Source organism: Bombus vancouverensis, unplaced genomic scaffold (assembly GCF_051014615.1).
Source record: "Bombus vancouverensis nearcticus unplaced genomic scaffold, iyBomVanc1_principal scaffold0043, whole genome shotgun sequence".
Classification (NCBI taxonomy): domain Eukaryota; kingdom Metazoa; phylum Arthropoda; class Insecta; order Hymenoptera; family Apidae; genus Bombus; species Bombus vancouverensis.
Window position 1 is genome coordinate 525,497 of NW_027468934.1, and position 26,299 is coordinate 551,795.

General features: G+C 39.8%; 1 long non-coding RNA gene across 1 annotated transcript in view; it reads left to right on the forward strand.

Annotated features, from left to right (window-relative positions):
• LOC143304621 (uncharacterized) overlaps nt 1-22,515 on the forward strand; it is a 79,236-nt gene extending 56,721 nt beyond the window's left edge. The window contains exon 4 of the long non-coding RNA XR_013061297.1: nt 21,123-22,515. This is a non-coding gene — a long non-coding RNA (uncharacterized LOC143304621). The remainder of the gene's footprint in view (nt 1-21,122) is intronic.
• Nucleotides 22,516-26,299: the final 3,784 nt, after the last annotated feature.

Here is a 26,299-nt window from a genome sequence, read left to right on the forward strand (position 1 = left end):
GACTCGGATGTTTATTTATCTGTCCTATATTAAAGTGTATATTCAGACCTTGTGACAATTGTTCTACATTCTCATTTCAAATCATTTATTTTTCTGGCAAATGATCTTTCAATTCATTAGGACGATCTTTCTTTCTGCAACTATTTTGCAACTATTGCTTTTCCACTTTCAAGTCGGAAACTAAAAAACTATAATCGTTTATATATCCTAATTACAAGCGATTAACTCAGCATTTGTATCATTTTCATAAATTTACGAGATAAGCGATAGATATATCTGTTTTAAAATACGAACGTTTGAATCGTTTACATACATCATATGTTAACGCATTACGAATTTGTGGCATCGTTAACGATGCTCGATTCGTATAAACAAGCGATAGCAGTACCTTGGTTTATACTATACTAATCGAAGTTTGAAGTGTTTAGCGTCGTACCCTTTCATCGTTGCTTTCGATATTATGCTCGTTATATTCCAGAGACGGCGTTACCGAACAGCTAGGAATAAATATGTCGTATCGTTCTATAATCTGAATGCTGTTTTTAAACGCGACGATTAACGCTAAATCGGAATATAGGGCGACAGTCGAACGACGGAATTCAAAGTAGGATGGAACATTATCCATCATATCGAAAATCGTACAGTGACATATTATCTTCGAAATCAGATTGATTTCTTAGTTGGAATAAAATCTATTGGAAGGAATGGGATGCAATTTTACGTAATTGATTTGGATTATATCCGATTATAGAATTCGATGAGTGCCACTTTATACGTTATCGAGCAGCGTTCTATGTCCGTGATACCGTCTGTCGTTCGTACAATTATATCGCTAGGAAATATTACGTTGTAATCGCGAGGCTGCGAGTCAGCCAACAACGGAATACATCTATAAATATTTTATAAAATCCACAAGAAAAATATTTTTTATGAAAACTGTACTCAAGCCATTGTGTATATGTGTATGTATGTCGATGACAAAATTATAGATTCTAAGGAAACTTAGACTTTCTTTTCTTTGACTTTCGCTGTCGGTGCTCCAAGAAAATATGATTTCTGCTGTTTTAGCTTTATTTCGTTATCGGTCGCCTGTAATTCGCTTCTATGTTAATCTTCAGACTTGTTTATTAACGGAGACAAATTGTTGATTTCACGTTCACAATATCGGGAGCGTCTTCTTAAACGTCAACACCATTTCTATGGCTACTCTGTCAATCGTTTAATTTCCTTATCGTTTGCCGTTATGTAAAAAAATGTGAAAAATAGGGATCTAACGTTTTCGCTATACATATATCGATTAATAAACACTTTTTAAACCGTTCGATCATTAAATAGACCGAACTTGTGCGTTTATCGAATTGAGTACATAAAATATCGGCTGCATAAATTTTCTCAAAGAAATCGAACGATACAACAAATGCCTCCACTATCAAACCATGACAGTGACTGTTTCTTATCTAGCAATGTGTGATCGATACAAGAAATTCTTCGATATTCTAAGTATATTTCTTTCATACCCGGATCTCGAAGCTTTCCGTCAAAAAGCCATAGAAACCGATGAAAATATGGCACTTTCAATTCCTCCGATAACTCTGTAAGACGAAGGAAATGGTGTTCTCATAAGTCAAGGATAGCTACTCTTTTAACATTGTCGGTAGATCGTTGGAAAGCAGTCGTTTCGCTTGGAATTTCTTCCCTTTCTGGACGCGTCGTATCTCGTTTCGTCTATCACTTTTATTCCATTACATTGCCGCGAACCTGCACAGGTCACTCGTCGCTTCGGAACACAACCGTCAGGTGTACGCCAATACCAACACCGACTGCGTCAACAAAACAGACACTAATGTCACTAATGATGCTAACCGAGCTAACACCGATGGAATAAGGAACACGAACGGCCAGCGAGACCGATAAAGATGTGTTGCTGAAAGCCCAGGGGTCGTTCCGGCGCACGTTTTATTACTCTACGTGGCTCTGTGTCTTTTCTTCCCGTTGACGCAGCTATCCCCATATCGCTACTTACCTTACCTATCGCGCTATTTCTTTTTTTTTCGCGTTTATGTACCTTTTAATGTCCACCGATAAACGATGCTTTCACGTGCATCGCTCGGATATTTCAAAACTATTATTATTTTAGAGAGCGAGCTTTTTCATTTTTTATAGTCTGCTATTTGCTGGTCCAGAGGAGCTCTTTTCTTTGTTTCTTATCGCGTTACAACTCCGTCTATACGAATTCCATTTATTTGGACGAAATTAGTTAGCTAGTAATTAATTAACAGAATTAAACGAATTTCTGTCAACTGAGTTCATTTATCTGAACTATTGTAAACGAAGAATCATAGGTAATTAGAAAAAATTGGTGTTGGTATAAACGAAATTCTACCGTATACGCTATTTAAACAAGCCTTACGAAATATGCAGGATGGTTGGTATCTGGTGGTACAAGCGGAAAGGGGGCGATTCTACGCGAAAAAGAACTCAAAAATATAGAATAAAAATTTTTTTTTAATTTTTCTTTTTTTAAATTTTTGTAAAAATCTACAGTGAGATCCGTTATAACGAGACGCGATAAAGTGCACGCGTGCCGAGCGAAAATTCAAAGTCGATTTTCTCGAAAACGAAGCCTCGAACGAAAAATTGTTATTCTATATTTTCGACTTCTTTTTTCGCATAGAATCGCCCCCTTTCCGCTTGTACCACCAGTTACCAACCACCCTGTATATATATGATCGTTTAACGTTCATTATTTCCTCATATTTCGCAATTTGATTTACGCGAAAATCGAATTGGTTAGAATTTGAAAGATGGCTGTTGGCGAGATTAAAAGGCAAAACTAGTTAGGAAGATTCTACGCGAAACATCTGTGATATAGAGGCTCACTGATGTATTTGCCACGTAAACAATAATTACCGCATGCAATTAAGAGGATCCTTACTACGCGAAGAGGATGTAGGTGATGGGGTTGGTGATAGTCTGGCAACTTCTCGTTCCATATATAGCGGCGAGGCATCGAAACGGAACGACTGACAGCGCGTGTCGACACGGCAGATGAAGAGATTTCGACTTGGTTACACTCGATCTTGTTACTCTGTGTCAGAGCTGCGAGCTTTCCGGAAAATTTGAGTTAGCCTCGTTACTTAGCGAACGAATTTCAGTCTGTCGGCATTTTCTCTATAATCAGCATACGAGTATAGCAGCAGCCGTGTCATTGAAAAATTAACGTGCTGCTGGATAAATTATGAACGAATAAGATAAAAATTCATACGCCAGATACTTGTCCGACGCAAACGTTTAAGAATTTTATATCTGACACGAAAGTCGGAGAATTTTTAATGCGATTCAGAAATGAAATGATTTCCGATAAGATATACGAAGATTGATAGAACGAGTGGAAAACTTTCGAGTGGTTTAGATACATCTATCGATATTTTGTAAGTGGTACTTTGTAAGCCGGATAATTAGCGTTATCCGCGTATAAGATAAGTTTCGAATATTTTTAATATTAATCATATTACAGTTGCAAGATTTCGTAGATAATTTAAGGAATTGAAATATCATTATATAGAAATGTTCTGCTAATTTTCAAGTAATTATTTGCTCTCTTTTAATGATAAAAGCTGACTTTCAAAGCAAACGGTCCGCATTAAGCGACACAAAGCATTTGTGCTTTTACCGTAGAAACGAACAAATACACGAGTACAGCATTCGTTTCGTCGATTAAAGCTTGCAACTATAATATTTATATGTTCTAGGAGATGTTGGTTTCTTTCTTAGCGAAAGTAATAGTACCGTCCTGATCTTGCCAATAATTATTGTACATTCGATGATCAATAGTAAGTTATTACGGATTCTAATTTTTAAAATCACGTTACACATTCTTCGGTTCTTACATTTTCGTCTCTTTTTTTCTGAAATGTGCTATGTCTTACATGATTTTCCTCTTACTACTAGTTCCCACTCTGCTGTATTGATCATGTAATATCTACCTAGGCATGCATGTATATACATATACCATATCCCTATTCCATTACCTATTTCTACAAGACCAAAACTCCACCGCGTAATCTCGCCTAGTTCTCAAGTCAAAATTACCTATACATATAACTAGACATTGATTCTTATCATACTTAACGTTTTTTCTTCAGTGACATTATTTTCTTATCGTGTTTTCACATTTATACGTGTATATTCGTATCTAGCGTTTGTTCAGTCTGGAATTAAATGCTGTTTGCGTATACAATAAAGTCTTCGCCTCTGTTTATTTTATCCGAGCAATTCGGTCTTAACATTTATCTTGCCAAATACAAAATGCAAATCAATAGTCGCATAAACACAAAAATTGAATGAACGAAATCTTCTGTACTGAAATAATATTAACGACGACAAAAGTGAACCGAATCTGACAAATAGTACGCAACTGTGACATCAAAATTCATAAATACAGTTCACGATTTCGTGATTTAGCAACTCCGTATTTTTCAACAAATTTCGAAACTAGCAAAACGATGATCTATATCCTCCTAATGTCACGTGCCTCGTACTTTATCGTGCTTGCCCTATTTACGATTTCTTTGTCTTTCGTACGATAGGTTTTTAAAACTTACAATCGAAATATCTTTTTCGAACGCAAATTATGATTTCGTAATACCGAGAATTAATGCTTTCCAGCTAAAAGATACGAATGCAGAGAACTCTTGTGTGAATATAAGAATACCAACCGATGTATGGAAAATATAGTATGGCCAAAATTAACTCGTGATTAATTCGATTGAAAACTATAACGGTATCCAATTTCACCGATACATATAGCATCAGTTTTCAGAGCTAAAACTTTTTGTCACGTCTCCCTTCCCAAAATCGCTTCGTGTATCACTCTGAAAGAGAGTAAAGAGGGCGGGGGGAGGGGGCTGTCCTTGGGGGAAGCGGAAGAAGAGTGGTAAAAGAGGAAAGAATTCTATCGGTTGCGACGAAATTGAACGCGATCGATGGAAAATCACCGTCCAGAGAAATATTGCCCGATTAACCGTTAATGATTTCGGTTTCACGCAGAAGCCACCCTCGAATAGTTGCTTCAGTCGTGAACTTTAACTGCACCGCGTCGTCCCTTAAGCTGTAAAAGGTGCATTAGCCGGAAAGGAATTCGTGAAAGAAACGATTTCCCTCGATATGAAAATCGTTCGACCGAGCAGGATTTGCCAGCGAGGAACATATAACGTATTGTACGAATGTGCGCTGAAGAAACGCGGGAGAACATAACGTGTCACGTGTAGCGTTCCGCGTGTTCCGTCTGCTCACGTACTTAACGGCAGAAAGAAATCTTGTACCTATGTGTGCCCGACGATTGCCAAAAGGATCGGGGCAAAACGCACTCAAATCGATGTAATTCTATCCCGCAAGACGAATTTTTACACGAATTCCTCGTGTCATATAGCGGAGGGACGAAGGGAACAATGTTAAAAATTAGATGAATTTCCATGATTTAATTTTACGCATTCTTTACTTGTCGTTCTTTTTACTTATCTAATGTATTCAACCTACTAGTAATTGTACAATACAATCGTATTTGGACTAATATATATCTGGCCTCGTAACAGTGCGTATAATGTTCCTTAAAATCAAACGAAATTCTCTCGTTGCTTATGGTTTAAGTAATTTTTTATCCCACGTAACATGCCTATCCTATCTCTTTTGATTTTAATTTTTGTTTTTAACGCGAAAAGCGAAATAACACATAATTACGATTTGCGTAGCTTGAAAATAAAAAGAAGGCGAAATATTTGGCAACGGCATTCTTTTCCACGGAACGTTTCTTCTCTGTTCAAAAATTAATAATATTTATACTTAATACGAGGATCATCGAAGAAAATTTCTGATTTCCCGTTAGTCTCGCTTCGAATAAAACGATATTTAAGATATAATCATAATATTCAGTTAATTTACGCTAATAAGGTATCTATTTTTGGTATTATCGTTGAATTTTTGTAAATTCGTATTTTGCTCGCATACCAGTTTCTAAAAATCGTTTTGGAGACCACAGTTTGGCCAGGTCTAGTCTAAGGTAAACGGTTTGCTTCAAAGTGTTTCACTTAACCTAGTCACCACCTTTGAGTCCCTTCCGACACAGCGTTTCTTTAGAAGATTTCCCAATTTTTGAAACAACAGAGAGAAATTTTTAATTCCACGCGTTATCTCCTTCCACGTTATTTTTCTCCGTATTAGTTCTTTTCCCCTCGGAAGAGCACAATTGGCTCGAGGACCCGTTAACCTTCTACTTAACTATTAAGCTGGAATGGAAATACATTAATGGAATCTATGCCGAGATCTTAAAATACTTTCACGAAGAATCTAACATAAACTATTTACAAGTTATAATTGCCCCGATGTAATCGAAGGTACGTATTATATTTAAAACGAAAGTTACCGGCGTGTCAACCGCGCGTTTTAATTAAGAGCGTTGTGTTACTTTGTCAATCGTGTATTTTACTTTCTTCGGTGAATTCGATCAGATTCTGAATCGCTTCGTTTCCGCTTCTATCATTAAACAGAAGTTGCATTTTGTATTTACTGCGAGCTATCACATCGATTAATCGTTACGTGGCTCGTTTGTAAACATAGAAACACAAAGATAGAGTACGCGTGTCATACGTTAAGCGAACGTGATACGAAAAGAGAAAGAAAACGCTCGTCCCACGCCGATCTTACGCTTTCGTGTTTACCGTACTACCAAGGCATCTAGCGTCATATATTAATCGAGATTGAGATATAGCGTATATTTATAAAATTTGAAGCGGATATTTCAGCGTGTAAACGATTGTCGTTGTTAAGCTGGTAAGTGAAAGTTTGCTGGTAAGTCCGTTGCTAGCCGCGTAACTCACGCCGATCGTTACCTTACGGTAACACGCACGTGTCCTGGGTATCGCGTTGACAACAAATCGAGCAGAGATTCTATTTTCATGTTTGGCTGTACGATCCGGCGAGCCATTCTCCGGACGGAACGAGTTTCGAATGAGTTATCGTTACGCGCATTAAGCCCGCTACGGATAGGAGAGAGGCGGATGGAGAACCGCCGGTGAAGAGAGAAGCCGGAGGGACGCGAGTTACTGGAAGCGAGTGTGAAGTGATTTCAGGGGGTCGAGATATTTCAGGCTGCAGGAACGGTGAAATAAAGCGGCCGCGTGTTGTGCTGTTCATGGCTAGTTATTATGCTATATGCCATGTCCTCGCAGCTACTAAGGTCCTTATCGTAATGGAAATGTGAAGAGAGACGACGCGGCGAGGCGCGCAGCTCGCCGGCGAACTTACGAGCAAGGAAGATAAATGCGAGGATGAAAGGGACGCTGTTGTTGCGATACGGCCAACCAAACGAAGCTTTAAACGCTGTTCAAGTCACGTGACAACGAGATGTAACAGGGAATTTATCGAAGTACACATTGGATAAAATCGAACGAGTTGAAAGTAGCGTGCGAACAAAACACGATCGCGATTGAAAGAACATGATATTAAAAATGATAAATGACGAAAGTGTTGATATTAAGGGAAATGTAGTTTATTTTTTTCTCTGGTGGAAAGCTTCTTCGCCTTTGGAATATCCAATATTTACCATTCAGTTCTTCAACTATACGTATACGTTATTCAACCTTACGAGTCTTGAAGGAAATTTATATACGCGATGGTAAAAGTATACTCCTACTACTAATGATATTTATACTATATCCATCGAATACGCGATAATGTCGTAAATAAATTCAGAACGGAAGAACGAAAACTCGACGACCGTTTTCCTTTTCGAAAGAAATGAATATTTGCGAAGCGAGCGCGCGATATATCGTAACTGTGTATGATGTAGCAACGCGTGCGAAATGTATATGGATAGCTTTCGAAATACCTTAAAGGCCGTTGAAAGTTTAAAAGACTCGGTACTTTACGGTGATTTGCCGAGGAAATCGGCCCGAGTGATTGTTAGAATTTAATCTTGGAATTAGGATTAATATTCTGTGGAAGACACAATGTTTATGTTGAAATAATACAATGTGATATTTATTAAACAATTATTTCGAGAGTTATAAATGTGCGTTCTGGAATGTAGACAGTTGGCTAGTTATTCACAGACTGGCTTAGTGACCCATGGCCCTTGAAAAGGTTTAGAGCCCCACTCTCTATGCAGTAATGAGTGTGACCTGTGTGGGTGTCTGTGTGGCGTCACATGTGGCACAGAACCTTCTAGTAGCTTCTCGACGTGCCCGTCTAGAATGTTCCATCCATATCCTCACGCTTCTTCCGGCGTCCTTTTGAAAAAGCGTGCTAACTGCCGTGGTGCATCTCACGAACGCACGCTGGTGGGGATGGCGCTGGGCAACGAATGGAAGAATCTGTACGATCAGACACTCTATCCGCATGCGACTGATATCGTTGTATTCCAACAGTGATTACGCAGTTTGCGCCTCTATCATTGCTAAGCGGAAAATGAAAAAGACGAGAATGGGCGAATCGACTGGAGAATGCGTAACTTTGTCTCCATTATCGTTGCTCTGCCGCAAGGTTGGACAAGGAAGTCCGAAGAAGAAAATACTCGACAACTCGGGGATCGAGCCGTGCATATTTGCTAGTAGCTGGCATAAAGAGGCCGAGATACTGTCGTCATAAATAGGAATGTAAGCACCCACGGGACTAAGCAGACGAAATTCTTATTATTTTGCGGCATTATAAAGGGGAAGGAAGCGCGACGTCGACGTCGACGTCGGCACTCCGCTGATTTCTACCCATTCCCACGAAAATAATCTCGCGGAAGCACGCAAATCTGATTTTCTTGCATTCCCTTCCCTAAAATTTCCGAGCTTTCTCCTTATCTTCTCTTGGTTTATTTCGCTCGTTAGCGCGAGATCCAACATATTTACCGATTCGTACGAACATCTATTAAACGTTTCGCAAGAATTTAGGCTGTCGTTTAGTTTCACGTGCTTTTCAACCTTATTGGAGCAATTGTAATTAATTTTCTTAACGTATGGAATTCCCCTAAACAAAATCGATCAAATTTCAAATCAGATACAGATAATAATATTTAAATATTTCATCGAGTGATTATGAAATAATTATCGATAATACAAATATAAGTTAATTTTCTACAAATTAATTTAACTAGGAAAAAACTGAAATTCTTTCCGTTAATCTTACTCCGTTAGCTTTTGCTATTTTTACTGTTAATCGTGAAAAATCGAATAGAAAACGTTTTATCAAATTGTCAGACCGTTAACGTTCGATTTTTTATTTTTGGGCGCGAAGTAATTTATGCGATTAGTTTTATTAATAATTCACCACACGTTCTTTTTCACGCTAGGTATTAAACGAAACATTCATCGTCGCTTTTTTTCTCTGTTATTCGATTCATGGAATCGTTCTTTGATTCATGGACTTGAAAATAATTTACCAAAAATAAAACCATCCACCTAAAGTACATCTCGAGATAAATCACCTTCGACCATAAATCTTTCCATATACTTTTGACAAAAGGGCGAGTTTATTTCTATTTCATATCTGTTTCTCTCGATTTACATGGCAAAGTTCATTGCACCGAGGAGAAAGAAGGGGAAAAACGGGCAAGAACGGGAAAGAACGAGCAAGAATGCGAAAGCCAATGGGATTGAATAAGTGACGAATATTTAACGTCGACCTTCGCTCGGTCGATTACTTTTCCCATTTACGGGCATTAATTGCTTCACTCGGAAGTACGTTTTCCAATTAAGCGAAAAGCCATTGACTAAACACAATCGGCAATGGAAATGTTTCTGACGCAATTAACGTTACGTGAACTGTTTGCGGAAACTTTCGAAAGAGTCCGAAGGGGTTAATAACACCTTGTTTCCGTGAAATCTGATGCTTTCTGTTTCAGCTCGTGTATGTTAAGATGTGATTGCCGTGTACGTACCGTGAATCTTAGATCTTAAAAAATTCATCGACTCTTCTGTATACGTGTACATAGAAATATGTATAGAGACGTAAACACGGATGGAAAACCACATCTTCCGTAATTGCAAAGGGAGCATCAACGTGTGTGCAAATTACGTAAATCTTTTCGTACGAACAAGCAACCGTTGATGACTTTGCAGAAGAGAACGACGAAGGAGAAGAAACGTCATTTGCAACGAACACGCTGCACCGCTTTTATTCGATTAACGCTTTAAATGTAATACAAATTAGAAAACGAAATACACGCCTCGAAAGTAATGTAAACGATTCATAGCATTGACGGCGATTTAAATAGCACTTTTATCATTAGTCACTACCGTCGCCTTGTTCCGCTTTTTCTTTCCGCGCTCAATAAACGTACAAGCGTTTCATTGATATTTCGCTCAATGAGAACGAAAATTCTATAAAAAATGACAACTGGCTGTTATTATAAACATAATCGATATATGTTTTATTAAATTACAATGAAATATATATCAGAAATGTAGTATCGTGGACGAAAGGCCTGGGAAATATCGGACGAACTATGAACAGTGTCGCGAGAGCCGAGGCGCCGTCGGGCCCATCAATGTGTCATCGGTCTTTTCAAGTGCATAGTTTCGTGGAAAAGACCTACGTGACCCTGGCCACGAGCGTCTGCGGAACACGTGTGCGGTGGGCCTAGGAAAAGGACAACAGAATGGGACAACGGCCAGAGAGTGTTAGTCGAGAAACAGTGTGCGAGTCGAGAAACAGAGCGCGAGTCGAGCGGAGACGGAGGTTGCGAGTGGCGTTGCCGAGAGAGTGTGGATTGCGCTGTTTTCTGTACGTTTGGTATGAATAGTTCAAGTTAAGCCACAATCGTCTTTTCTGTCTGATTAACATCTCTATTGTCCACTCTTTGTGAACATATTACATCACGATATTACAGAAATGTTACAACAACTATTTATATTGGTATTGAGAATGTAAACTTCATTGCGCGATATTATATTAAATATTCTTGTTCTAGAAACGAACGAATCGAGTAATTTTTAAAATAAAATTTGTTAAAATATTTAGTAAAAGTCATTTATGTTATATATTTCTGCTTTATGTCTTTCATATCGCAAATTGCATAGCCAAACATAATCTAAAATTAATTTTTGGAAATTCTTTGGTTTTAAATAAAGTGACGTGTAAAATTGAAATTTATTGTACAAAATATTGTGTGTTTTGAACGAGATATCGTATCTTTAACAATAATTTTGCATATTTTGACGCGTTAAAAGCTTTCATTGTTTCGCTCTGATATAGGCAAAAACGTTTCTCCCGTGAGATATACGAAGCTAGTTTATTACATTTTCTGCACTTTAACTAGAACACTTATTCACTTGTCAGTTAACAAAGTCTGTACATCACCGGCACCGAAAATATGTTAAATTACTTCACACGCGTGACACGTAGCGGTAGTTCGTTCGTATCGATGTGGTCATATTCGCTATTTTATAGAAAACCAGCGAGATCTTTTTGTTGAATTTATCAATACAGTAATATCCAACTTTTCGAATAAGACATTTTTTTATAAAACAAAACTTAATTGACATTGACATTTTTTGTTAAATATATGCGTGTTAAATATTAACAAAAGATTCTCGGTACCTTTTTATTTATACAGACGAAAAAGAACGTTTGGAACGCAAAATGATACAAGTGAAATGTTTACAACGCTCCTCCTACTTTCATACCACACGATGCGCCACTTCGAAACCATCGAATTTTATTAAATAAAATTTTCCTGTATTTCTTATCGTTTCGAGAGATACGACTTTGTCATGTTACGAGAAAGTATCCGCATACCGTTAAAGGTAATATCACTGATATTTTTTACACTACTGTCCATATGTCATTGGAGACTTCTTCTCAGCGCACCTAGGATAAACACATTTTAGTATATTTCACGTGTATTTTACGTACGAAATGATATCGATACTTATCAATTGTCTGTATTGTAAGGAAAATAGGGAAAAATCGTATTAATCGTTTGCGATATTTTATTACTATCCTGTTTTATCTAACGTATGTTTCGATGTATCGATCGACTCGTGAACGAAAGTGTATGAAACGAACTCGAGACGTTGTTCTTGACAAATTACTTTTCTGAATCACCAGCAAACTCGTAAAGTCTACTCTATTCTACGTGATTACTCGACGTTTACTCGTGTTTCATGCTCCATCTGGTAGAAAAAGCAGAATTCCAAGTAGTCTCTGTAAAGGAAATAACCTGATTGATAAAAATAAGTGAAAAGCAAGAAAAAGAGCCGATTTCCAACTACATGAACGAATTCTTTAGGGGATGCGGTCTAAAACGACGCTGGTGTCGTGTAAAATTAAGGTAAAAATAAGGAACTTGTTAATTTCCGAAAAGAAGATTAAGTTCTTTTTATTTTTTACTCAATTTATACAATTTTTTCGGTTCGCGATGATACACTTTCGATACTTGGATTAGTTAAGAATTTTTTTATTAGACTGACTGGATGATTTTGAAGGGAGCATTTATATTCTTCCATTCGTTGGAGTGGGAGAAGGTTTTGTTTATACTTAGTGTAAAATTCGGAGAACGGCTGGAGTGATCGAATGCCACTCAGGCGACTGAGAACAGATGCTGACCGGACGGTCACACGCGATAAGGCGTTCGGAATTTCGGTTTGTTATATACAGTTGCTCGAATTTCGTCTGTGACATTCCCCCCTTCTTAGATTGAACTTGATCCCTCAAGTTTTCTTCAGAAGACTTTTGTGGAATCGGACTTGACGTGGCTTGAAAATTACAGCTGATTCCTCCTCTCCATCTGAGTGGTATGTGTTGGTTGGAATATAGATGTTGGGTGTTGAGCCCAGGGTGAGTGGTACTGGTGGGGCTGTCGCATTGTGGCTGTTGATTACAGTTTCATTTCGGCAACAAAATAAATTGATACATAATTTGTTCTGTATACATTTCCTGATGCATTTGAATACCCCTATTTTGTTTAATCCATATATACCTAGTATGCCTAATGCTATGTACCCTAATATCTGGAGCGTGGTTAGTCCCCAATACTGTATATTTTTAATTCTGTGTTCGAAATTAAGAGTTTCTATCTCGTCGCCTATTTTATCGATCGTTGTTTTATAGCCTTGTAAATTATCTATTATTTTCGGTGCTCGCTCGAGTTTATCTAATAGATGAGTGAAACTATCGTTTGTTTTGAGCGCTAGGGTTTTTGTTTTGATTTCGTATATGACTTCGTTTTTTGTTTCGCCTATACGCATGTGTTCGTCTTTGTACAATATATCGCAAGAAGTGTTAGCTCTTATGATGGAAGGCTTGTCAAGTTTTTGTAAGGTATGTTTCGTTTGGCAAATTGTGTCTATTTCTATCGGATTTGCTGGTATCGCAATGTAACAGTTGCTAGTTTTGAGCGGTATAAAGCTAATGTCTTGAATCTTAAGTACAGTTATTTGACAATGTTCAATGTGTGGTTTGAAATTTATTATTTCGCTGCGACAATCGGTTTTTGAATTTCTGTCATGGATTGGTAGTGTTTGTTTGCATATAGTGGTTCCGGCTCGATTCTTACAAAGTTTGTTGAAATACTCGATATCAGCGTTTATAAATGAAAGACCTGAGATTAAATATATCTGATGTTCGACTACTGGAGCCAAAAATACTCCATTTCTTTTACTCGGGATAGGATATATCTGTAATATGTTCCATTCTGTGTTAGAGACTAAAGGTACTATGATTTTGAAAAATATTTTGTCATCTATTGTGAAGATTTTAAGATCACTGATGTCGAGTATGAATTGAAAATGTTCGGTTTTGGCAGAAATCGCGGTGTTGTACATCTGGCTACCTATTGCCTTGGCGTAATTTTCTATGAATTCATTGGGGTCAAGTATTTGTGGACTAATTATTCCTTGTTTGCCTAATATCATGACGTTAAGTATTTCATCTAATTGGAAGTGTAAAGTTTGCATCGCGGTGTCGACTTTCATGATCATCTTAAGCATAGATCTATCGATATTTGCCTGCTGTTGTAATTTTAATATATCACTATATGATCTCTCTAAGTGGTTTAGGTTTTCTGAGTTTACAATTTTTCTAATAAGTGCTGTTTGATTAGCTATTATGGTCTTGATTTTATTATTATCATCGAATAGTTTGTCCATATTTTTGTTTATGAGCGTAAGATCATCATCGTCGAGAGTCCCGAACAGACTTTTCGATACGGAACCTATGATGTTAAGCAAACCTCGTGTGCTCCGGGTATGTGTTAACGCTTTCAAGTGTTTTGCGAGTTGTTTTAGGTTATTGATGCGATTTTGTAATCCGCCTAACTCTTCGACGTATTGTTTGCTGATTGCACGTGAGTCTATTGTTAATTTATATGATTCTATTGCGCTTATCTGTTCGTATATGTCGCTAGTGTCTAATCCTACTATTACATTGGCAGTGTCGCTGTATAAATATCCTTTTCCTATGTTTTCTACGAATACAGAGTTTCCTTCTAATGGTGTAATATTTATTTGCGCGGATACTATTCCGGCAAAGAGGAGCGTCGACCTGGAAAGTAAGGTTTTAAACGATTACCGTGTATCTTTTTGTCTTGAATCAGATAGTATGGAGTACATACTTTATCAATCGTGTACGGTCCTAACCATTCCACATCAAGTTTATGCCTTTTATGATCGTTATGTATTAAAACAGAGTCTCCTTCTTTGAAAACTGATTGAGGTTTTATAATTTTACGTTTTTGATCGCGCTGATATCGCTGTTTACTTTTGATCAATGTTTCGCGAGCGTGTCGGAGTCTAGAGTCCCATTCCTTTTTGCGGAACGTGACTTCGTCTGCGTATGTGCGTTGGGGATTCTTGGATATTGTGGAGGGAAGATTGGCTTGGTGTCCGAATGTGAGTTCGAATGGCGTGTAACCAGTAGAGTCGTGTATCATTGTGTTATATGCAAGGCATACAAAGTTAAGTTGATCGTCCCATTCTTCATCCGAATTTCGCTGTATCGATTTTAACATGTCTGTTATTACTGCGTGTGTCCGTTCTAAAGATCCGTTACTTTGTGGGTGCAAGGATGTCGTTTTGATATGTTTGATTTTAAACGCGTCTTCGTACTGTTGCATTAAACTAGATATAAAATTCTGTCCGCGGTCAGTTAATATCTTTTTTGGAGCGGAAAAGATGTAAATGTAATGATTCAAGAGTGCGTTCCAAATTGTTTCCGTTTGCTGAGTTTTTAGTGGTACGAGTATTAAGTATTTTGTCAATTCGTCATGTATGGATAGAATGTACTGATTGCCTTTTTTCGTCTTTTTCAGTGGGCCTAATAAGTCCATAGCAATTTTATCGTTTGGTTCGAGGGGTGTGTCGGTGATACAAGGTTCTTCGCGCGGTCTGATACGTGTAGTTTTAGATGTTTGACAGGTGTCGCATGATTCTATATGTTGTTGTATACGTTTCATCAAATCTGGTACTCTGTGCCGTTCACGAATGCGATCGTATGTCTTTTGTATACCGGGGTGTCCTACTAAATCGTGATTTTCTTTCAATAATTCGTCTATTTCTTCGTCGCTATATGTTTGAATTGGTTCCCATGCAAAATTTAATTCTTTTACGGTGTCGTTCAGGAATAGTAAAATTTGTTTGATCGCGTTCTTTTCGGTCTCTGTGAAACTGTCGTCGCCTATACCTATCTTTTCGTTTATATGAATAATTTCGTTTAATTTAGTTAACCATTCGATTCTGTCGTAATTTCCTAGCTCTGTTTTGGATAATTGATAGAAAGATTTACGGTTCGGAGTCATTTTGAGAATTTTGGGTAACGCGTCGGTAGATTTTTCCCAATCGTGATATTTTTTATCGAGTTCTATGTTCAAATTTTCGCGTCGTCTGGTCAGAACATGTATTCTAGATAGTGCGTCGGCTGCAGTATTATCTTTTCCTTTCGTGTATCCTATGTCGTATTCGTATTCTTTTAGTTTTAATCGCCATCTCATCAAGCGTGATGAGGGGTCTTTGCAATTCTGTAACCATTTTAGTGCTTGGTGATCGGTTCGGATGAGGAATTTCCGTCCTAACAGATATTGTCGGAGGCGTTTCACGGCCCATACTATTGCTAAAAGTTCTTTTTCTGTAGTGGAATAATTTCGTTCCGGTGGGTTTAGAGTTCGCGAGATATAACAACATGGATGTCCGTCCTGTGATAAGATTGCACCTATACCTTCGTTACTGGCGTCAGTCGTTAATGTGAATGGTTTCGCAAAGTCTGGGAATTTTAGTACGGGTGATGAACAGAGTTTGTCTTTTAATGTCTGGAATGCTTCCTGGGTTTTATCTGTCCAATGAAATGGTGTCTCCTTTTTTGTAAGTTCGGTCAATGGTTTCGCGATCTTAGAAAAGTTTCTGATGAACTTACGGTAATAACCTGCTAGTCCTAAGAACGATTTGATGTCTGTGGGATTACGTGGCTGTTTGAAATTGCTAACGGCTTCTAATTTTTTGGGATTTGGCTTTACACCTTCGGCGGTTACTATATGTCCAAGATATTCTAATTCTGGTTTGAGAAATTCGCACTTGTCCGGCTGTATTTTGAGTCCGAGTTCGCGTAGGTGTTGCAATACTATCGCGAGGTTGCTATTGTGCTCTTCAATCGACTGTCCGAATATTATAATGTCGTCTAAATATACGAAGCAATGTTTATTTATGAGTCCTCTTAGCGCGGTATCCATCATGCGTTGAAATGTTGCAGGTGCATTCTTTAAACCGAATGGCATCCTATTGTAATGATAGTGTCCTTGTGGTGTGGAGAATGCTGTGTACTTTTTAGAGTCTATGTCCATTGGGATTTGGTGAAATCCGGAGGATAAATCGAGGGCTGAGAAGAATTTTGCGTTGCCTAGTTGAGATAGTATGTCGTCTATGTCAGGTAATGGATATGCGTCCTGGTCAGTTAGTTCGTTTATTTTTCTGAAGTCTATTACAATTCGCCATTTCTGTTTCCCTGAGGCGTCTGCCTTTTTTGGTACTACCCAGACTGGTGAATTGTAAGGAGAATCAGATGGTTCTATAATGTTCTTTTGTAGCATTTCGTCCATTTGTCGTTTGATTTCTTCTTTATGGCATTCAGGCGGTCGGTAAGATTTTGTGTTAATGATTTTATTTTCTTTTAACGTTATTGTGTGTTTAGCAAGATTAGTGCATGGTAATAAGTCGGTCTCTAGATTGAATACGTCAAGGTAGAACAGCAATATCTTTTCGATTGGTTCACGGAGGGTTTTCTCTATATGCGAAAGTCTAACTAAATCTTTAAACGTGGAGACTTGATCATACGTATTTGAATTTTCGATAAAATTAGTCATTTTGGCTGGGCACTCACCACCATTGATAAAGCATATCGTTGTCGGTTTTCCTTCCAGGTAGACTGTTTTTGACACTGCTTGTTTTGGAGGTACGTCGTTTTCCTGTTGCAATAAAAGTATATTATTGTCAAGTTTTAATTGTTGATTCGAGAGTTCAAATTTGAATTTAGATAGGGCTGGCAAACCGAGTATGCCGTCTTCTATAATTGGAAAGTTGTCTTCTACCACAAATAATTCTAGAGTTTTGCCAAATAGTTTTATCAAAGCGTGTTCGTTGGTTTTAAATTTAGAGTGTCCCATCGAGAATTTCCGTTCTTTTGTTATTCTTGGTCGTAATACGCATCTTCGCTTGAGTATATTAATTCCTGCTCCGCTGTCAATGAGGAATTTATGTCGCTGTCCGTCGGATCGTAAAAGTACTGTGGGTAGTCTTCCTGTTGTGGCGTTAATTCGTAGGTCTGGTCTATTGGTTCCTCTATTTCTTCCTTGTGTGTCTCGAGATTGTGGACTGCTGGTGGTCTCGGAAATTGGCTGGGTGTTCGAAAATTTTTACATTGACTGGAGACATGTCCGATTTGGTTGCATTTGAAGCATTTTAATTGTGTCCTTTGGGCAAGTGGTATTTGTTCGGTTTGTCGGAAGCTTCTTGGCATTGGATTGGGTGTTGGAGTTGGTTTTTTAGTGATCGGATTAGGATTATTGGTTGTTAGTCGTTGCTGCTCAGGAAGTCGTAATCGTTCTATTGGTTTTAGTCGTCGATTTCGATCTTCCCTGAAGAATCGCTCGATGTCGGTGGCTTTCTTTTCGGCTTCAAGGATATTGTATGGTGGATTGGCGAGTAGTAATTGTCCTATTTCGCCTTTCAGGCCTCGGATAAAATCGATCACGGAGTCTTTTAAAATCCTGTCGTTCATAGCTCGTCTAGTAATTTCGTCACGGTATTCGTTCGTTATACTGTATTGTAACTTATTGAGTGCTCTGCGGAACCTGATGATATAACTTTGCACACTTTCGTCGTGACGCTGTCTCGTTTCGCGTAGCTGGTCTTGATGTTCTCTAACAGAGTCTTGGGTGGCTACGTTTCGTCTTAGGGCATCGTACAGGTGTCCGTATTCGTATATCGATATATTGCAGATGGCCATTGCGGCTTTACCCGTGATTTTCCCGATTTTAATCATTTTTAATAGTAACGTGGGTTCGCTACACATGGCTCGTAATTCGCGTACTTCGCGTATGAATTCTTCTACTCCGATATTGTCTTCGCCGTTTAATTGCGGAATACATACTATCGCGTCTTTGGCCCGTAAGCTCGGAGAGGCGAATTGCGGTGGACGGTCTTCGTAAGAGGGATGGTTGTCTTCTTCTGTTCGAATTGGAACGCATGGTGGGGAAGTTCTATCTCTCGCGGCAACAGATTCGTCCATAGTAATAAGGGAGCCTAGTTCTGTAGTAGCGTCGCGTCCTATTTTTATTTTAGAGATATTTTTGCCTAATAGTTCTATTTCCGCTGCACGCTTCTTATTTTCACTGTCGGCCGTCCGTTGTGTCTCTTCTACACGTTGCGCAAGAATTTCAATTTGTTTTTGAATTACGTCGAGTATGGCACGAATCGAATTGTCCGTACTTCCGTTTGTAGAAACGGTTTCAATAGTTTCGACTTTGTCTTTTCGTGATGTGGGCATGATTCTAATTGAGCTTATTGAGTCTGAACTACTGTTGCTATTTGGACTCGAAGCGCTTGAGAAACTGGGTTTTCTCACACGGTATCGTGAAAATGAATCCAGATTTTTCAGCTTACCGTAGTAGTTATGACCGTTGAGGAGTCTCAGGGATGTTTCCTCTCTGGTTGGTTTTAGATTCCGAATCTTATTCGTAGGCTTGCTCTGCGCTGACCGTAGTCCTCTCGTCTAGTTTCACCGTAATGGAACGTTGAAAGTTGCTGCAGGGCCTCGTAGTAGCAAAGATTCGCACTGGGTCCGTTGATCCTTCGATCTTCAATGATGCGCGTACGCCGAAATCGTAATTTCGTTTGCACTGAAGTGAATAGATCCTGGCACGGATCGCCAAAAATGTCGTGTAAAATTAAGGTAAAAATAAGGAACTTGTTAATTTCCGAAAAGGAGATTAAGTTCTTTTTATTTTTTACTCAATTTATACAATTTTTTCGGTTCGCGATGATACACTTTCGATACTTGGATTAGTTAAGAATTTTTTTATTAGACTGACTGGATGATTTTGAAGGGAGCATTTATATTCTTCCATTCGTTGGAGTGGGAGAAGGTTTTGTTTATACTTAGTGTAAAATTCGGAGAACGGCTGGAGTGATCGAATGCCACTCAGGCGGCTGAGAACAGATGCTGACCGGACGGTTACACGCGATAAGGCGTTCGGAATTTCGGTTTGTTATATACAGTTGCTCGAATTTCGTCTGTGACACTGGCGTCGGTAACCATTTCGAGACAGCCGATCTATCAAACCGGCCTAGATCGAGACTTTTAATACGCTCGAATTTCCCGCGAGAGTTACCCCCCGCAAGCAGCTTGGATGGATAGGCACGTACAATGGAATTATGGTTCCCCTATGTTCCCATTACTATGCCATCTACGTTATGCGTTCTATGGTTGTGGTTGCTCTCCTTTCGATGCCCTTAACGACGCCCTTCGCTGTTTTATGCCCTTCGCAAATAATCTCCGTGTATCTGACCGTGTATCCGCCTACGGAGTGAATGACCTTTGATCGACGATATTTCCTCCTAATGCACGATACGAATGAATCGCGTAGGGCGTGCTCGAGTTCACAGTCCATTTTGTTAGCGTTATTCCAAACCCTTATTAACTTTCTATGAACTTTATAGCGTTCGCTTCGTACAGGGATTTCAATCGATTTTGCCCAATTTTAGCGCGTTGTTCGATTTAAAGAAAAATTTCAACATCATTAGTGTACTGTATGTCAAGTAAAAATTTTCACGATCATCGAATCAACGAAAAAGAAATTGACGTCAATTTGATCCTTGCCAATGTAAATGTGATATTTTATCCTTAGTAAGAAGAAGAAAACGCGTAAAAGAATAAGTAAAAATATTATGATATCTAAGGGCGTCCTCGGATCGTCGCTACGATATACCTACCGTTGATATTTCAAGTTTGATCAATTTCTCAACCAAAAGGATCAGTATGTACCGTCAATGCGATATTTATTGATAAACGCGTCGTTAGTTTAGTTAGATCCTTGATCGATTTTTATCTAGGTAGATATTTGGAAGAAAATATGTCAATTTTATAGTAGTTGTATTTAATTAATTGATCCGAGTGTTCCTTGTAATTAAAGTTAGAGTATCGAATACAAAAATTTATTACGATATTTCACCCTTTTCTTTCCTCAAGCTGGAACGCGATGTAGCGAAATGTATTATTGACGAGTTTATAATTAAAACATATATATAGTCTTAGGTTTAAACTAAATCTAACCGTAATATGATTGATGCCACAAAAATCGTTAATATCATACCGTGGAACGTAATTTGCAAATTGTACAACTAGGTTGTAGACGCACGGCCTGATATTTGTGTTTCCATGAAATTCTAATGAAGGCTTTAAGATTAATTGACGGAAGAACATGACAGACTGTCCTATTTCATATTCTCTGGAAACAATCCAGCAGTAACTTTAGAACGGGTAGTCGCATTAACTTTATGAAAGCTTATTGCATCTTTGACGATTCTATTTTGACCGAAGGTTGCTCACTGATTTTTTTTTGCATTATATTTCACGTCTGTTGCATGCTCGCATAGATCGACGACAACCATCGATTTCCAAGCAGTACTTAACTGAAACGAGGTGGGAAAGATGCTCGAACGGATCATCGCCGCCCGGCTGGAGGCTCACATGACCGAGAGGGCGCCCGGATGGCACGACAGCCAATACGGATTCCGCCGCGGCCGCTCGACCGTGGACGCGGTGAAGAAGGTGAAGACCATGGCCGAGGACAAGGTCTCTCGAGAAGGGGTGGCAGTAGCGGTATCACTCGACGTCACCAACGCCTTCAACTCGATCCCCTGGGCCAGGATCGTGGAAGCCCTGTGACACTTCGAGGTCCCGGCGTACCTGGTAGGGATCATCCGAGCGTACCTGACAGACAGATACATCGTTTACGCCGGGAAGAACGGGGAGGAAAGAAGAGGGATCGAGCGCGGCGTTCCGCAGGGGTCGGTGTTGGGACCGATACTCTGGATCACGGCCTACGACTCCGTCCTCCGATGTCCGATGCCCCCGGGAGCAGGCATGGTGTGCTACGCCGACGACACCCTGGTCCTGGCCGGGGGACGGTGGTGGCACGACACGGCGAATCGCACGGAGGACGCCGTGGCGTGCGCGGTGCGCGGTGCGCGCCATTCGAAGGCTCGGCCTGACGGTGTCGCCGGCCAAATCCGAGGCACTGTGGTTCTTCGACCAGCGACGAAGAGGAACACCTCCTCCCGGACTGTCGGCGAACATCCGCGGAGAAGAGGTCCCGGTGAAACGCCAGATGAAGTACCTGGGTCTCACGATCGACAGCAGATGGACCTTCGGACCGCACTTCGAGCAACTGGTCCCGAAGGCGACGGCCGCAGCCAACGCCCTGTGCGACCTCCTACCGAACATCGGCGGAGCAGGATCGAGAATCCGCCGACTCTACGAGGGAGTGGTTCGGTCCCGAGTCCTCTACGGGGCACCCGTCTGGGCCAGAAGCTTGACGGCCAGTCGCCGCAGCCTGACCTTGCTGCGGAGACTGCAGAGGACGACCGCTATCCGCATAGCGAGAGGCTACAGGACGACGTCGTACGCGTCGGCGACCGTGCTGGCGGCATCCCCCCGTTCGAGCTGTAAGCCCTGGCGCTCGAACGCGTGTACGAACACCAGAGGGGCCCGACGCCATCGACCGCCAGCCAGCCGGCCCCGAACATCCGGGAGGAGGCGAAGAAGGAGACGTGGGAACGATGGCGCTCGCAGCTGATCCAGGAGGACGCCGTGCGGCCGCACCGGGCCGTTCGCGCCGTGCTTCCCAACTGGGAGGCCTGGAGGGATCGAGGCGGAGCGCCGCTGACCTTCAGGATGACGCAGGTGCTCACCGGCCACGGAGTGTTCGGCGAGTACCTGCTAAGGATTCGGCGAGAGGCGACATCCGTCTGTCACCACTGCAAGGAAGAGGAGGACACGGCGCAACACACGCTGGAGTTCTGTCCGGCATGGGCGGAACCACGACGCGTCCTATGGCTCGAAATCGGCGAGAGCTTAGCCCCCGAAGCGGTCGTCGCGGCCATGCTCAGAGGGCGCCAGGAGTTCGCCGCCATCCGCACCTACTGCGAGCAGGTCATGCTGGCGAAGGAGCGGGCGGAAAGAAACCGGGAGCGAGCTCGCGATCCGTCCAGGAAATCGCAGCGCCCGAGGAACACAACGCGCCGCAGGGGCGCGACGCCGCCACCGGCGCCGCCGCGGCCACCATAGGAGCGCGAAAGAACCAGGAAGAGGCGTCAGGGGACGGGGTCCCCAGGATGACGCAGCAGGAGCGAGGCGCTAGGGGGCGTGGTCCCCCCCAGCGGTCCAAGAAGAGCAGGACGCCTCCCTTCGACAAAAAAAAGGAGAGATAGTCGCCCGGGGGTAACCGGTAGTAATTCGGGAGAGATCCCGGGTGCATCTCGACTCAGGCGTCAGGACAGGCCACCGTGGAGGTTTTAGCCGGTACGAATCCGGCACTACCCAGCGCCCTCTCCCCGGAGGGCGCGGGGCGCCTATGAAGGTTTCCTCCACGAAAAAAAAAGTACTTAACTTGTTAAGGAAATTCGAGGATTTGGGAATACAAATTATTGACTATATTTCCCATACAACAGTTGTACACCTATATTCCTCTCTAAGAACGTCTTGCACGCACGCTGGTTGCCAACCGACTAGCCTAGATTCTTCTAACATCTGGCAACAGTCTTTTGTCTCCACTGAGTCCTTGACGCCCTCTAACCCTTACACACACACTCTCATGTACAGTGTAAATGTATCACTTCCCTAACACGCCTCCTTACATTTATACTGTACACTTAATTTTATTTACATACTTGTCGAATTAACAAAATATTTTACATTTATCGCTTTCTTTACATTTCTCTTATTTTACATTCATCCATGACCTAAACCTTTCAAATTTCTCTCTACACAGTGCCTTCGTAAAAATATCCGCAGTGTTTTCTTCTGTACTTACTTTTATTATGTTTATCTTATTTTCCTTTACGTACTCGTGAACGTAGTGGTAATGAACTTCGATGTGTTTAGAATTTTTTGTAAAAGAGTATAGTATTTTGCTATACTCATTACTCCAGAGTTATCCTCATAGATTTTTACAGGGTTATCGTCTACATTTACATCGAAGATTTTCATTAGTTCTCTGATAGTCATTACTTCGCTCACCGCTTCCGATAGAGCTACATACTCTGCATACGTCGAGGCTTTTGTCACACACCTTTGTTTTTTAGACTTCCATCCAATTACATTTCCATACAATCTAATTACATACCCAGAAGTCGATTTCCTATCTATATGATCTCCTGCCCAATCAGCGTCCACGTAACAATCTGTCGTTTTGCATTTTTCATTTCTTTTATAATGTAGCCCTAAATCTCTAGTCCGGTACAAATATTTCAATATTCGCAAGGCATATTTAAAATGTTTCTCGTTACAACAATCTTGAAATCTACTCAGATAATTCACACTATAACTTATATCGGGTCTGGTATTTACACTAATATACAGCAATGCGCCAATTAAATTCTTGTAACCAATGTCCTCTCTATTTATCTCAGCTTTTTCAATTTTTAAGTTGGTCTCCATAGGTGTACAGTACAATTTGCTGTTATGTAATTTATATTTGTTTGCTAATGATTCTATGTATTTCTTTTGGCTTAATCTCATTTCATTTTTTTAAATAATCATACTCTATATTTATTCCAAGATATTCTTTTACTTCACCTAAATCTTTCATTTCAAATTTATCAGTTAATAATTTTTTTTACACTTTGTATCTTCCCTTTGTTTTTACTACAAATCAACAAATCGTCTACGTATATTAACAAATAAACAACATTTTCTCCCTCTCCATAAGTATATAGGCACAGCTCTATATTGTTCTTTTTAAAACCTAATCTCGTCACATACTTATCAAAACACTCATACCAGTCCCTCGGACTTTCTTTTAACCCATAAAGCGCTTTCGATAATTTACAAACTCTATTCGTTCCGTCCGCATATCCCTTTGGTTGATTTACATATACCTCCGAGGTTACTTCACCATTTAAAAAGGCAGTTTCTACATCCATTTGCTCAATTATTAATCCATTTTGACAACAATATGATAGCAATATCTTAAAGGTCTGATTACTCGCCACTGGAGAATATATGTCATCGGCTACGTTTCTTTGTTGAAATCCCCTTACCACTAATCTAGCCTTATACCTGTCCTCTGATTTTTTCGTGTAAACCCATTTTACATCTAATACTTCTTTGCCTTTTACCCTTTCTACCAATTTCCAAGTTTTATTCTTATAGAGACATTCTATTTCCTTATCCATAGCCTGTTTCCAAACTTCATTATTTTCGCAACCAATCGCCTCCTCAAATGTACGAGGGATATCTACTTTACAATAATTTGCATGAATCTCGCAAATATTTTCCTTTTCTGGATACCTTACTGGAGTTTTCTTAATACCTGTAGATCTCCTAGGAGTGTTTGAGCTTTCAATACTACTATTATTTTCATCTTTCCTACCTTCTAACTCTTCCTTATCCATACCATCCAATGAATAGTTATCTTCGCTATCATTTCTATCTGCCTCTAATGAATTTTCCTCAAAACCGATACATTTAGTGTCTGTCTCAATGACCTCTACATGTCTAGCTATTGTTATTTTTCCACCTAATAAGACTCTGTATCCTACTTCACTATATCCTAATAGAATTCCCATATCTGCCTTCTTGTCCCATTTGGAAACTCTTTTTTGTTCTGGCCTTCTTACAAAAACTTTACTTCCATATAGATGTAGATTTTTAACACTTGGTTTTCTCCCGAAGAATATTTCAAAAGGTGTCTTTCTTTCTATAGTATTCGCTAATATTCGATTTTTCAAGTATGCCGCTGTACAAACTATTTCCGGCCAGTACCTTTTATGTACTTTCGCTTCCGCTAACAAGCAACGCGCCATGTCCATCACTGTTCTATTATACCTTTCCGCTGTCCCGTTTAATTCATGTACGTATGTTGGTCAATTATTTATTCTTATACCTTTATCCCTAGCAAACTTATAAATTCGATTATTTAAATATTCTTTACCATTATCGCATCTTAATATTTTTAACCTCTTGCCCGTTAAATTTTCGGCTTCATTTACGAACTGTACGAAAGAATCAAAGACCTCATCTTTTGATTTTATACAATAGATCCTAGCTATTTTACTATAATCATCGATAAATGAAATGAAATATTTTTCTCCATTGAATCCGGTGGTCTTAAAAGGACCACATACGTCCGTATGAATAATTTCCATTATTTCCCTAGCCTTAGTTCGATTATTTTTGAAAGGTAAGTTATGCATTTTGCTTTCTATACACACCCTACATTTCAAAAGTTCCTTTTCAAATTCATTCGGTATGCCAGTCACTAGTTGCTCTTTACCCAAAATCTCTAAATATTTAAAATTTACGTGTCCTAGCATCCTATGCCATCTTTCCTTTTTACTCATACCACTACGTTCGGCGCTGTTTACTAAGTGCTTCTTCCCTTTCAATATACTTTTTATTCTATATGTCCCATTTTCTTTGAACGCTACAGCTGTAAGTTTATTATCCTCATCTATTACTTTCGCAATATTTCCTTTGGAAATAACCGTATTCTTATTGTCTGTTAGTTTACCTAAACTAATCAAATTTGCGGACATTTCTTTCGCGTAAA